This window comes from Ranitomeya imitator, chromosome 2 (genome assembly GCF_032444005.1).
Source record: "Ranitomeya imitator isolate aRanImi1 chromosome 2, aRanImi1.pri, whole genome shotgun sequence".
NCBI classification, from domain to species: Eukaryota; Metazoa; Chordata; class Amphibia; order Anura; family Dendrobatidae; genus Ranitomeya; species Ranitomeya imitator.
Genome location: NC_091283.1, coordinates 738,443,656 through 738,456,600, shown reverse-complemented (window position 1 = coordinate 738,456,600; position 12,945 = coordinate 738,443,656). Strand labels below are relative to the sequence as shown.

The 12,945-nt window shown below is 43.5% G+C and overlaps 1 protein-coding gene across 1 annotated transcript in view; it reads right to left on the bottom strand.

The window, feature by feature from the left end:
- The window catches only part of CDH23 (cadherin related 23), a 1,839,731-nt gene that overhangs the window by 86,880 nt on the left and 1,739,906 nt on the right, over positions 1–12,945 (bottom strand). The gene's annotated exons all lie outside the window — the stretch shown is intronic.

Sequence of the window (12,945 nt, the reverse complement as noted above, 5' to 3'; positions counted from 1 at the left end):
GCAGAGCGCAGAGGTCGGTTAGGCCGATAGACAGAAATGAAGGAGGAGATGTAAGGGGGAGCTGCACTATGAAGAGCTTTGTGGGTGAGAACAAGTACTTTGAATTGGATTCTATAATGAATGGGCAGCCAGTGTAACGACTGGCGAAGAGCGGACGCGTCTGAGTAACAATTAGCTAGATGGACAACCCTGGCTGTTGCATTAAGGATAGACTGGAGAGGGGAAAGTTGAGTAAGGGGGAGGCCAATTAATCGAGTGTTGCAGTAGTCCAGGCAGGAGTGGATCAGGGCGACAGGGAGGGTTTTTGTTGTTTGCATAGTGTGAAAAATTAAAGATAGTAGTTAGGTGAGTAGTGAGGACTTGAGAGAGAGACTGGAGGAGATGAGAGGGAATGGGGTCAGTAGTGCATGTAGTTGGACGAGAAGAAGAGAGAAGCCTGGAGACTTCTTCTTCTGTGATGGGATCAAATGTGGAGAGTGAGCCAGGGGAGATGCAGGGAGGGATGGGAGTTACTGAACTTGGTGATTGGGAGCGGATTTCCTGACAGATATTGTCTATTTTCTCTATAAAATGGGAGGCCAGGTCATCAGCACAAATGTCTGTGATGGGGGCTTGTGCTTTTGGCCTGAGGAGGGAGTGAAAGGTGTCAAAAAGTTTCTTGGGGTTGTTGGATAGTGAGGAGATCAGGATGGGGAAGTAGGTCTGTTTGGCGAGGTGAAGGGCAGAGTTATAGGTTTTTAACATAAATTTGAAGTGTATGAAGTCTTCTGGTGTGCGAGTTTTCCTCCATAAGCGTTCAGCACTCTTAGAGCTTTGTTGGAGAAATTGGATTTGCGATGTGAGCCAGGGCTTGGAGGTTCTGATGGTGAGGAGAGCTACTTGGTCCAGGGTGCTTCTAAGAGTGTCATTGTAGTGATGTACCACCAGATCATGACAGGAAAAAGAGGAGATTGGTGACAGTGATGAGTGTAAGGAGTCTGAAAGTGTATGAGGGTTAATGGTTTGTAGATTTCTGACTGAATGGTAGGTAGGAGTGTGCTGGGGTGGGCGAGGATTTGTGAGTGTGAAGGCGAGAATGTTGTGGTCAGAGAGGGGAAGCGGTGAGTTATTTAGGTAGGAGATTGAACACAGCCAGACAAAGACCTAGTCAAGGGTGTTACCGTCCTTGTGTGTCTCAGAGGTTGAGAGCTGTGAGAGGCCGAGCGAAGAGGTTAGTGATAAAAGCTGGGATGCAGTTGTAGAATTGGGGCTGTTTATGAGGATGTTGAAGTCTCCCAGGATAAGGGTTGGGAGTTCTGAGGACATGAAGTGCGGCAGCCAGGCATAGAAATGGTCTAGGAAGTGGGTGGGTGAGCCTGGAGGCCAGTATATGACCGCTACTCTGAGGGAGAGAGGACAGAAGAGCCTGATGGTGTGGACCTCAAAAGAAGGGAATGAGAGTGATGGAGCTGGGGGATGACCTGGAAGGTGCATTGTGGGGAGAGGAGTATGCCGACTCCACCACTCAGGTCCACCACATGAGGCAATCTATCTGCTGAAAAAGGGGAACTTCATTTTTTATAGTCAGATCCCTGCCAATAACACTTTTATAGCACGAGACATAAGTATTTGGACACCAACACATTATGCCTGCAAGAGCTTTCGTGATATCCCTTTCTGAATTTATAGAGGTTCAGTGGTGAAAATATGTTCCGCTTATATGAACTCCTGCTTTCTGTGGTTTGTGTTGTTGGGTGAGATGATAATATTTGCCAAAGTACTAGAAAGTAGTTTAGGGTGAAATGACAATGTGTTTCAGAGCAGGAATAGCTCCTTCATCAGGTAAATACATGATAAATGGTAACAACGTAATACTTAAATTTTTTTAAAAATAATGATAAAATGGGTGTCTTTTTCATAATAAATACCGTAACATGTTTAAAATAACTGAAATTAAACAAAAATAGATGTAACAATTATAACCCTTAACATCAAATTATCACATTTAGTTTACAAGGCTTTAGATGTTACATGGAACACGGTGAGGATGGTCATCAAGAAGTGGCTTAAATTTGGCATAACAGTGACATTATCTAGAACTGAACATCTCTCAAAAATTGGTGAAAAGACATCATGTAAATTAGTCCAGGAGGCTGCCAAGAGGTCTACAACAACATGAAAGGTGCTGCAAGAATGTTTAGCAGATACTGGTTGTTTACTTCATGTGAAAAGCAATCTCTCGTATTGTTCATATGTCTGGCCTAGTTCATATGTCTGGCATGTAGGGTAAGGTGACAAGATGAACGCGTTTTCTTAAAAAGAAAAATATTTGAGCCTGGCTGTGCATCACAAAAAAACATTATGCTCACAGTAATGCACGGTGAAGGGAACATAATGCTTTAGTCCTGTTTAAGCAGCTGAAACTGGGGCTTTAGACAAGGTGGATGGAAAAATGAACAGTTCCATGATTCAGTCAATTTTGCATTGAAACCTTCTGGCGGCCGCTAGAAGCTGCTGAAGATGAATGGCTTAGCCAGAAGATCAAAGATGTAGAATGGCCAATCCAGAGCCCAGACCCTAAATGCAATTGAGAATCTGTGGATTGCCCTGAAGAGCCATACACAGTATGTATACACAGATCACTACTGCATGGAAAGATTGCCAATTCTATATGCGACGAGCTGATTGACTCCTACTCAAAAAGACTATGTCTGAGCAAAGGGTCTGAATACTTATGACCATGTGATATTTCAGTTTTTCTTTTTTAATAAATGTGCAAAAATTACCAGATTTCTGTTTTTTTCAGTCAAGATAGGGTGCAGAGTGTACATTAAAGAGAAAAAAAATGAACTTTTTTGAATTTACCAAATGGCTGCAATGAAACAAAGAGTGAAAAATTTAAAGGGGTATGAATACTTTCTGTACCCACTGTATATATGTCTATTAAAACAAGTGGCTATTATATACTGAGGTACTGCCTGAGAAAAGTATTATCCTTCTATATTATTTCAAAACACACTTTTTCAGTGATCACTTTGTATATTCGTTCATACTGCACCCACACACACAAATGATACACCATTTGAAAGGTAAACTTGCCCCCTTTCAGCAAGAAAATAGCCAAACAAACCACACATCCACAATGTGATCACAAAATACACTTTAAACATTAATTTTCATAAACCTGTGGTAAGGAAAAATAGGTGGCACCACACTACCCCGAAGCATACTAATCCAAAGCTGAAACAAATCCTTACATTCGCCTTGGAGGCTTTCCAGCTTGCCGAACTCCTTGCCCAGCCGATTTCAGGCAGGTACATATAAAATATTTGCTACATATGTGGAAGTAGAATAAAAGTAAAACTTTACCTGTCTAAGACCTCAGCTTTAAAACTGAATATATAAATTAATGCAGCCTAAAAGGGCCTGGACAGGTTCTGAACCATCTGGTATTTTCCGTATGATTGGACTTTCATTGAAAAGTCTATCTACTTTCTTTCTAAGGTTTCAACTTATTGGTGACCTGGAGTCACGTCTGGTTCCAAGTAAAAAAAACTGCAGCGTTGACATAACTCAGACTGTACATTGTTTCCCGATGGGAGAGATTAGTGGAAACAACCGTGCAAAAATTGAAAAAAAAAAAATCCAACCGTAGGGAAAAAAAAAGGTAAAATAATCTGCAGGTATTACTTTTTTTTTTAAGGGATATTCCCAATTATTATACAATGGTGTAAATACGCTCAGTTATGGGATCAATTCTCCTTCATCATTTTTACTGTGAAAGTGGCACTGCTGTACAGGGAGCTCCTCCGTTCACATACATAGGGCTGTGTTGCACTTCCCTACACTGCAGATAGATGGCAATGCTGTTGTGGAGGGGAAAAAATGCTGCTGCCCCTGTTATTTTGCAAGGTCCTGACAATCAGACCCCTTCTGATCAGTAAGTAAAATACCATTATGTTTAATGTTGGGGGATCTCCTTTAGACTGGAGTCACACACAACGTACAAAAAATCGGTCCGTTTTACACGGACAACAATCGCAGAAATGTTCACTGAACAGTGATCCGTATGTTATCTGTGTGCAGTGCAAGGATGCAATTTTCTCGCATGTAAGCATCTGTGTGACATCCATATGACATCCGTATGGCAAGATTTTCTCACCGGCTTGAAAAATGGACATATAATGGATCCATGGGCTCAAATATTCACGAAAACACATATATGTCAGTGACACACATACCTCTTTGTGTTCATCATCTCATTAAATACATTTACATTTGACCAGCTTAATTTTCCTGAAATTGCCTGCGCCCCTGACATCAAATGTGCGAAAATTTCGCACTGGCCAACTAGTTATTACTTAATCAATTGTTGGGGGACATTGTGATGGGTTTTCAAAATTTTAAATTTAGAAATCGTATTAGAAGATAAATCTTTCTAAAGACATCAGGTTAGGCTGGTTTCACATTTGTGGTTGTGTCCGCAGCGTTTGTGCCGCAATTTTCCACATGCGTCGTGTATTCCTATATTTAACATTGGGGATGCATGTGTCTGTGATCGGTTGCATTTTGCCGCATTTGACGACGCATGCGCCGTTTCGTCGTCTGTGGTTTGGTGTGGTAAAAGCTACATTAGGTAATTTTGGAAGCGTCAATTTGCCACCTAGAAACGTATGCAGTTGTTAGCGGCATGAATGTGGAAAAAAAACACATTGCTGTCTATGTGAATGCATGCGTTCGCAAGCACATGCGTTTGCTTAAGTTTGTGAACGCGCATGCGTTGCACCACAGGAAAACATGTCTAGACACTGATTAGCCACCTCCCACATACAAAGTGATAAAAGGAGGGAGTGGGCATTTGCAGATCACTACCCAGCAGAGAGACAAGCAGAGCAGACGCAGGCAAGAACCTTGGAGGAAACAAGACACTGAACAATGTGAGTATATCCTAGCCAATGTCTTTATTTTCTATATTCTGTCTCTATATGTCCTAATTTCTGCCATTTTTTCCTTTCTGCATGCATCAGAATGTCATCATCTTCTGAGGAGGAGCAATGGCCTGGGCCTGCACAAGCCGAACATGTCAGTGAAGTGAGTACTCACCTCCTCAGATTGGTAAGTATTCACTGTCACATCTACACATAAGACAATTTCTTTTTTCCTTTTTTTTAGCGCACTTCTTCCACTGCGGCAGAAGCGGAGCAGGAGCAGCAGGGTCACGGTCGGGTGGCAAGGCGGCAGTGTGTACGTATACGTGGCTGACTGTTTATTGGATCCTCACTTTACTATTCTTGAATATTAATTTCTTTACTTTCCTTTTTCTTTACTTTTTTCTTCTTGACTCCTTTCTTTTCTTGAGTTTCAATATTCATGCCAGTTTTCTGTCTCTGTTTTCTTTCTTTTCCTCATGTTAATGTCTACAACATTAATGTCTTTATTTATTATTTAGGTTCCAGAATGGGATGAGGACCTCATTGACCATGACATCCTTATCTCCCTGGTCCATGAGCGAGTCCCGTTGTGGGACACCCGGGTTCCGCAGCACTCGGACAACGTGACGATCCAGTGGCTATTGAATGAGGTGGCCAAAGCGATGTGAGATGGCTGGGACAATGCCCCGACTCGGGTCCGAAATGCATTTTGTAAGTATTGCAATGCAGTTGTTTTTTCAACAGTGCTCAAAGTCAAAACATGTTGGTGTTCGATGAAGGATCACTTCAACAAGGACCTTCGTCAAGAGAGCTGGGTTCCTAGTGATTCTGGAGCAAGGATCCAAAAATATAAATACCACTACATCCTGGCATTTTTGAGACCGGACCTTGCCCAGAGAACGTAAGTATTTTTTTGGTGTATTAGGTTGTGATGTATTGACTTAATCTGTATGTTTCTATTCCACAGGAGTTGGCGCTTAACTTTTGTAAATGTTTGGTATTAATTTTTTTTTCTTCTTTTTTTCACAGCACATGGAGCAGCACTCTTGACCCTGGTTCTGGAGCGGTCCTTCATCAGACAGCCACAGACCCATCCCAGTCATCCAGCAGCGTTGCAGCAAGTGGGCCTGTCACAAAGACTGGAAACCAGGAAGCTGGTCCATCAGGTGGTCCCCTGTCTCAGTCCTCTGCCTCTTTTTTGGGGGGCTCTTCCTGGCAGTGGCAGAGGGCCTTGGACAGGTCACTCATGCCCGAGTTTTTGCACTTGAGCTCGGTTTTTCAAGATGGACTCAAGGCAATGGGTGACCGACTGGATACTGCCATTAGCCATATGAATACACGTATCCAGGAGGTTACCAAAAGCCTTGCCCAAGTAAAAGCTGACCTCCAGAGGGGAGCACATCATTTTTTCAATCAAATTGAACAGGGCATGTCGGAACACCTTACTCCTGATCTCCAGCTTAGTGTCATGCAGGCCTGCAATGCTGCTTACGTGCAGGCTCTGCAGCAGAGTCGGTATTTTCAGCAGACAGTGGCAGCATATCCACCTGTGGCTACACTGTCACGCTTGATGTCAATGCCGAGCTCTGCTGCATACCACTGCACGGTCACCTCCATTCCAAGCACTGGCGGACAACACTACAGCACCCCCACCATGCCGAGTGCTGTAGGACAGCCCACTGCCACCACCATGACAACTGCTGCTCCTGCGTGGACCTCCTCCACTGCCACCAGCATGCAGCAGCACCCAGACCCTGGAATGGCTTTCTGCGCCAAAACCATGCAGCAGCAGATGGACCCTGGCATGGCCTTCCCCACCACCACAACCATGCAGCAGCAGCGGCACACGGACCCTGATAGGTCGGCCACCATGACCAGGCCTCAAGAAATGAGCCCACCGAGGCTCCCCAGACTGCAGCATCGATCCCAAAAAGGAAAAAAAAATAAAAAGCAGCATACTATCTTGTTTCCTACCCCCTCACCTCAAAATGTGTCTGTAATTCAAGAAAAGCACATCCAGCCCATGAATGGCAGCGCTGCCATTCATAAGCTGGATGTGCTTTTCTTGATTTACTCATCCTGTGTGAGCCTTACTCTGGCTTTTTCACTTGGATCCACCCGAGGCAAACTACAAGCCCTGTCTATTGAAAAGTATCCCATGTATTTTTTAGAGGAAAAACATAGGAGACACGGTCAAGATATCAAAACACGTAGTTTATTAACAACAAATATTAGTAACATTTAAAACATAACTGTTACAGACCCAAACCCAACATGGAATTTTACACAATATTGTCTTGCCATGCCACACGTCCAATATCAGAATAAAAAAAGGCAGCAAATTGGTCCCACATGTGGCCAACCTCAACAGTTGACCGCAGTAATGCTGGTAATCTGGCAATGGGTTTGCAACTGGTTCATCCAGTTCAATGTTGGGTCGCTCCTTAGCCATTATGTAATTGTGGAGAACCACACAGGCTTTGACCACCTCATTGACTGTGTCCATTTTTAGATTAATGGCTGTTGCAAGAATGCGCCACTTAGAGAATAGAATCCCAAAGGTACACTCTACTGTTCTTCTGGCCCTGGTCAGTCTACAGTTATAGATCCTTTTAGTGTGGTTCAAGTCTCGACTGGAACATGGCTTCAGTAGGTTTTCACACATCTGAAAGGCCTCATCCCCAACCATAACAAATAGCATCTTGTGGCCCTAGAGTGTTGGGGAGAGATCATGGCAGTGGAAAATTTAAATTTTTGCCATACACATGTCGGCCCATATCAGAGTTCTTGAAAGTCTGGGAGTCATTGCCACGGCCAAAAGCTCCAATGTCCACAGCGATGAAGCGTTAGTCCGCATCTGCTATTGCCATGAGCACAACAGAAATTTTTTTCTTGTAGTTAAAGTACTCCGATCCAGTTCTGGTGGGTTTGATAATGCGTATGTGCTTTCCATCCACCGCACCCAAACAGTTGGGGAAATCACACACACACTCCAGAATTTCTCTGCAATATCCATCCACATGTCCTCGGTGGGTATGTGTATAAATTCATCCCGGAGAACGTTCCATAAAGCCCGGAAGGTGTCCGCAACTATTCCAGACAGGGTGGAAATTCCAAAGTGGAGGGATGATAAGCTCTCTTCGGTTGCCAGTAATCTGAAATAAATTTGAAAAATAAAATTACAATCAATTCCATTTAAGGTGGTGTTCTGCTAAAGACATAAAGGAAAATAATACATGGTAGACCAACAATAATTATAACTGGCATTTGTTTGGAATTATTACGTACCTTAGTGTGACCAGGAGACGTTCTTCTGTAGGAATCGCTCTACGGAGCTGGGTGTCCTGTCTCCGGATGGCTCCTTGGACCCGACCAAGCAAATCCCGAAAAGAGTCTTGAGACATCTGAGTATATTCCGGGAATTTGTCCGGGTTGGCAATAAGCTCACCATATAGCATGTGATAGGTTCCACAGCTCTCCTGGAGTTCAATAATGGGGTGTCACCAAAAACGCCAAAGCCGTGTACTTCTCTGTCTCTCTCGATTTCTTTGTTGCTCCCAAGCAAACACACAGGCAAGAAACAGCTTGATGCTCAAATCCAGGTAGAGATAAAAGCTCTCCATGCGAAGATCCATCATGACACAGGATACACTAGCAAACTGTGAAGATTTCAGCAGTCCTAGGGTCTATATATAGATATCCCATAATACACGCCCACTGTAGTCCCATTGGCGTTGTCTGGTTATCTAGATTTTTCTCCTGTTAAATTTTCCACCATGCGCACAGAAAACGCAAATGCATTCAAAACGCATGGAAAAGCTTGAAAACGCTGTGTTTTCTTAACCGCATGGGTTATCTTATGCATATAAAAAAGGCTGCATTTGTACGCATTTCCATGCGGTTTTTCCTGCATTTGCGGTTGCGAATTAAACGCTGTGGATTCTAACGCAAATGTGAAACTAGCCTTACCTATGTCCCTAGTGCAAAAAAGCAGCACCTTGACCAGAAAAAGTGTTAGAGGATTCTCAGCAGAGGAAAAACTGTTCAGTAAGCAACAAAGGAAGCAAATATTGGCATCTTGTACATGCCCTCATTTAAAGTATACTGTATATGTATAAGAAAATTCTTTACAGAATAACAGGGAACAGTCATATCCTTGTTAAACTATTCCATGTGTTAACTACCATGAATATACAGAAATAAATATTGTGATTCAAAAATAATATTTTTTTCTCATAAAAATGTTGTTATATATAGGTCATGTAGACAGACATACAAACTTAGTGACATTAATATTTACTTCCTGACCTACATATGACAAGAACTGCATCCTGTCAGCACGTCTGAAAATTCAACAGTACACCTAGGCTTCTGCAGATATCATTTTTCTGAAATGCAAGAATATTCGATATCAAACTGTATGTTCATGTTTAAACACCATTCCAATGTCCATACATTGCTCATCTACTATATAATTGTCTAAGGGTCACTTCCGTCTTTCTGTCTGTCCTTCTGTCTGTCACGGATATTCATTGGTCGCGGCCTCTGTCTGTCATGGAAATCCACGTCGCTGATTGGTCGCGGCCAAACAGCCATGACCAATTAGCGACGGGCACAGTCCGGAAGAAAATGGCCGCTTTTTCCTCCCCGCAGTCACTGCCCGGCGCCTGCATACTCCCCTCCGGTCAGCGGTCACACAGGGTTAATGGCAGCGTTGACCGCGGTGTAACGCACTCGGTTAACGCTGCTATTAACCCTGTGTGACCAACTTTTTACTATTCATGCTGCCTATGCAGCATGAATAGTAAAAATATCTAATGTTAAAAATAATAAAAAAAAATAGTTACATACTCACCCTTGGTTGGCCCCCGGATCGAAGCGACTGGTTACTGATGCTCCTTGCGACGCCCCGGTGACCGCTCCATGCATTGCAGTCTCGTGAGATGATGACGTGCGGTCTCGCGAGACCGCTACGTCATCATCTCGCGAGACCGCAATGCACTCTTCAGACCGGAGCGCGCGACAAGCATCGGTAACCAGCCGCTTCGATCCGGAAGGTGAGTATGTAACTATTTTTCATTTTAATTCTTTTTTTTTTACAGGGATATGGTGCATACTACGTGACTCGGCAGTATATGACGTGTCTGTGCTGTATACTATGTGCCTCTGTGCTGTATACTACGTGACTGGGCAATATACTACGTGACTGGGAAGTATACTATGTGGCTGGGCAATATACTATGTGGCTGGGCAATATACTATGTGACTGTGCTGTATACTATGTGACTCTGTGCTGTATACTACATGACTGGGCAATATACTATGTGGCTGGGCAATTGTTGTGAATTCCGCTCTTGGGCTCCCTCCGGTGGTTGTAAGTGGTATGGCTGCTCCTTGGATTTAGCAGTCAGCAGCTGCTTCCACTGATTGTCTATTCTGCTTGGCTATTTAGCCTGGCTCTTTCCTTCAGCTTGTGCCACTTGTCAATGGTTCCTGATTGGAGTCACATCTCTTTGGATTTCCCTGTTATCCTGACCAGTTTAGCAAAGCTAAGTCCTTGCTTGCTCTTTTCTGTCCACAGGTTGTGGACTTAACCGTTCTGTGCTTTCTATGTTTGTCCAGCTTGTCAGTGTGAATTAATTAGGTTAAGCTGGAAGCTCTGGGAAGCAGATTTACCCTCCACACCTTTAGTCAGGTGTGGAGATTTTTGTAAACTCTGTGTGGATATTTTTGTAGTGTTTTATACTGACCGCACAGTATTCCATCCTGTCCTATCTATCTAGCTAGACTGGCCTCCTGTGCTCATCCTGGTTTCATTCTGTGTATGTCGTTCCCCTCTCCACTCAGTCATTACTTGTGGGGGGCTATCTATCCTTTGGGGATTTTCTCTGAGGAAAGATAGTTTTCCTGTTTCTATCTTTAGGGGTAGTTAGTTCTTAGGCTGTGACGAGGTGCCTAGGGAGTGACAGGAGCATCCCACGGCTACTTCTAGTGTTGTGTTGAGCTTAGGGACTGCGGTCAGTACAGGTACCACCTCCTTCAGAGCTCGTCCCATGTTGCTCCTAAACCCCCAGATCATAACAGGCAATGTACTATGTGGCTGTGCAATATACTATGTGGCTGGGCAATATACTATGTGGCTGGGCAATATACTATGTGGCTGGGCAGTATATTACGTGACTACGTGTCTGTGCTGTATACTACGTGGCTCTGTGCTGTATACTACATGACTGGGCAATATACTATGTGGCTGGGCAATATACTATGTGGCTGGGCAATATACTACGTGGCTGGGCAATACACTGCGTGGCTGGGCAATATACTATGTGGCTGGGCAATATACTATGTGGCTGGGCAATATGCTACGTGGCTGAGCAATATACTACTTGACTGGGCAATATTCTACGTGTCTGTGCTGTATACTATGTGGCTCTGTGCTGTATACTACGTCACTGGGCAATATACTAGGTGGCTAGGCAATATACTACGTGGCTGGGCAATATACTATGTGGCTCTGTGCTGTATACTATGTCACTAGGCAATATACTATGTGGCTAGGTAATATACTTTGTGGCTAGGCAATATGCTACGTGGCTGGGCAAGATACTATGTGGCTGGGCAATATACTACGTGGCTGGGCAATATACTACGTGGCTGGGCAATATGCTACGTGGCTTGGCAATATACTACCTGGCTGGGCAATATGCTACGTGGCTGGGCAATATACTACGTGGTTAGGCAATATACTACGTGGACATGCATATTCTAGAATACCCGATGCGTTAGAATAGGGCCACCATCTAGTCCTATTATAATCCCTTAGATACAAAAAATGTTGAATCCTAGAGCTACATTCATAATTCTGCTGTTTGTTATAAGGCTTGGTTCACATTGCGTCAAGGCAGTCCGTTAGACGCACTACGTTACACCGTGGCATAAACGTGGTGTAACGTAGTCCGTTACGGCCGCCATTTACTGCAATGTCGGACGCATCGCTAGCGCACGCACACAATGGGCGTGCGCTAGGGATGTGCCGTCATTGAGTGATGGACCCGGAGACGCGGGCTGCAGCGTTTTCGGGTTCGTCACTGCTAGCGCAGATAGAGCTAGCAGCTGCTCTATCTACGCTAGCGCCATTGAACGCCGGCACTTGCGCTAGCAGCAGTCCGTTAGCGTATGTGCTGAACGGGCTGCTGCTAGCGCAGTGTGAACCCAGCCTTAGAATCTGCTACCAAATTGGACACACACTGTGTATTACTGGTCAGTTGTGCAGACATTCCAGCAGAAAGGACTACTGGGAGATTTCAGTTCTTCTGAAGCCTTGAAAAAGTAAATCTCTCTGGAATTTACTGTAACTTGGTCTGCAACTCAGGATCGATTGATGTAACATAATGTATTGCAAGTTTTCATGTAGGTTATAACCATTTGTATACTGTAAAGTGATTTTTAAAAAGTGAATATGTCTTGAAGGTGATTTGTCATGGATGTTGCTTCTCTTTCTATAAGCAGCAAGTTATAGGGTAGGATCTGGGTGAAGATACAATAGTGTTCAAAATAATAGCAGTGTGTTCAAAAATATGAATTAATTACAAAATCTTTAAACTAGTTTTTGTTTCCATGCATTGGGGACATTGCATACTGTTTTAATTCAAAACATGAAGAGAAATGTATATAATTTTTAACTACTTTACAGAAATTACAAACAATGAACATTGGGCTGTTCTAAATAGTAGCAGTATCTGCATTTGTCTTTACAAACTCATATGTACTATTTTTTTGAGGATTTGTCATTCCTGTGAATCACTAACCTAATATGTAGTTGTATACCCACAGTTTATTAGAACTGCTTCACATCTATGTTGCAAAGAATCAACCAAGTTCTGGCACCTGCCAACTGTTATTCCAGCCCAGGATGCTAGGACTTTATCCCGACATTTTTTGGCATTTGTTGGCTTTGCCTCACAAATGGCATTTTTAATCACCCCACAAGTGTTCTATCGGATTAAGCCCTCTGTGTCTGTACAGCTACATACTT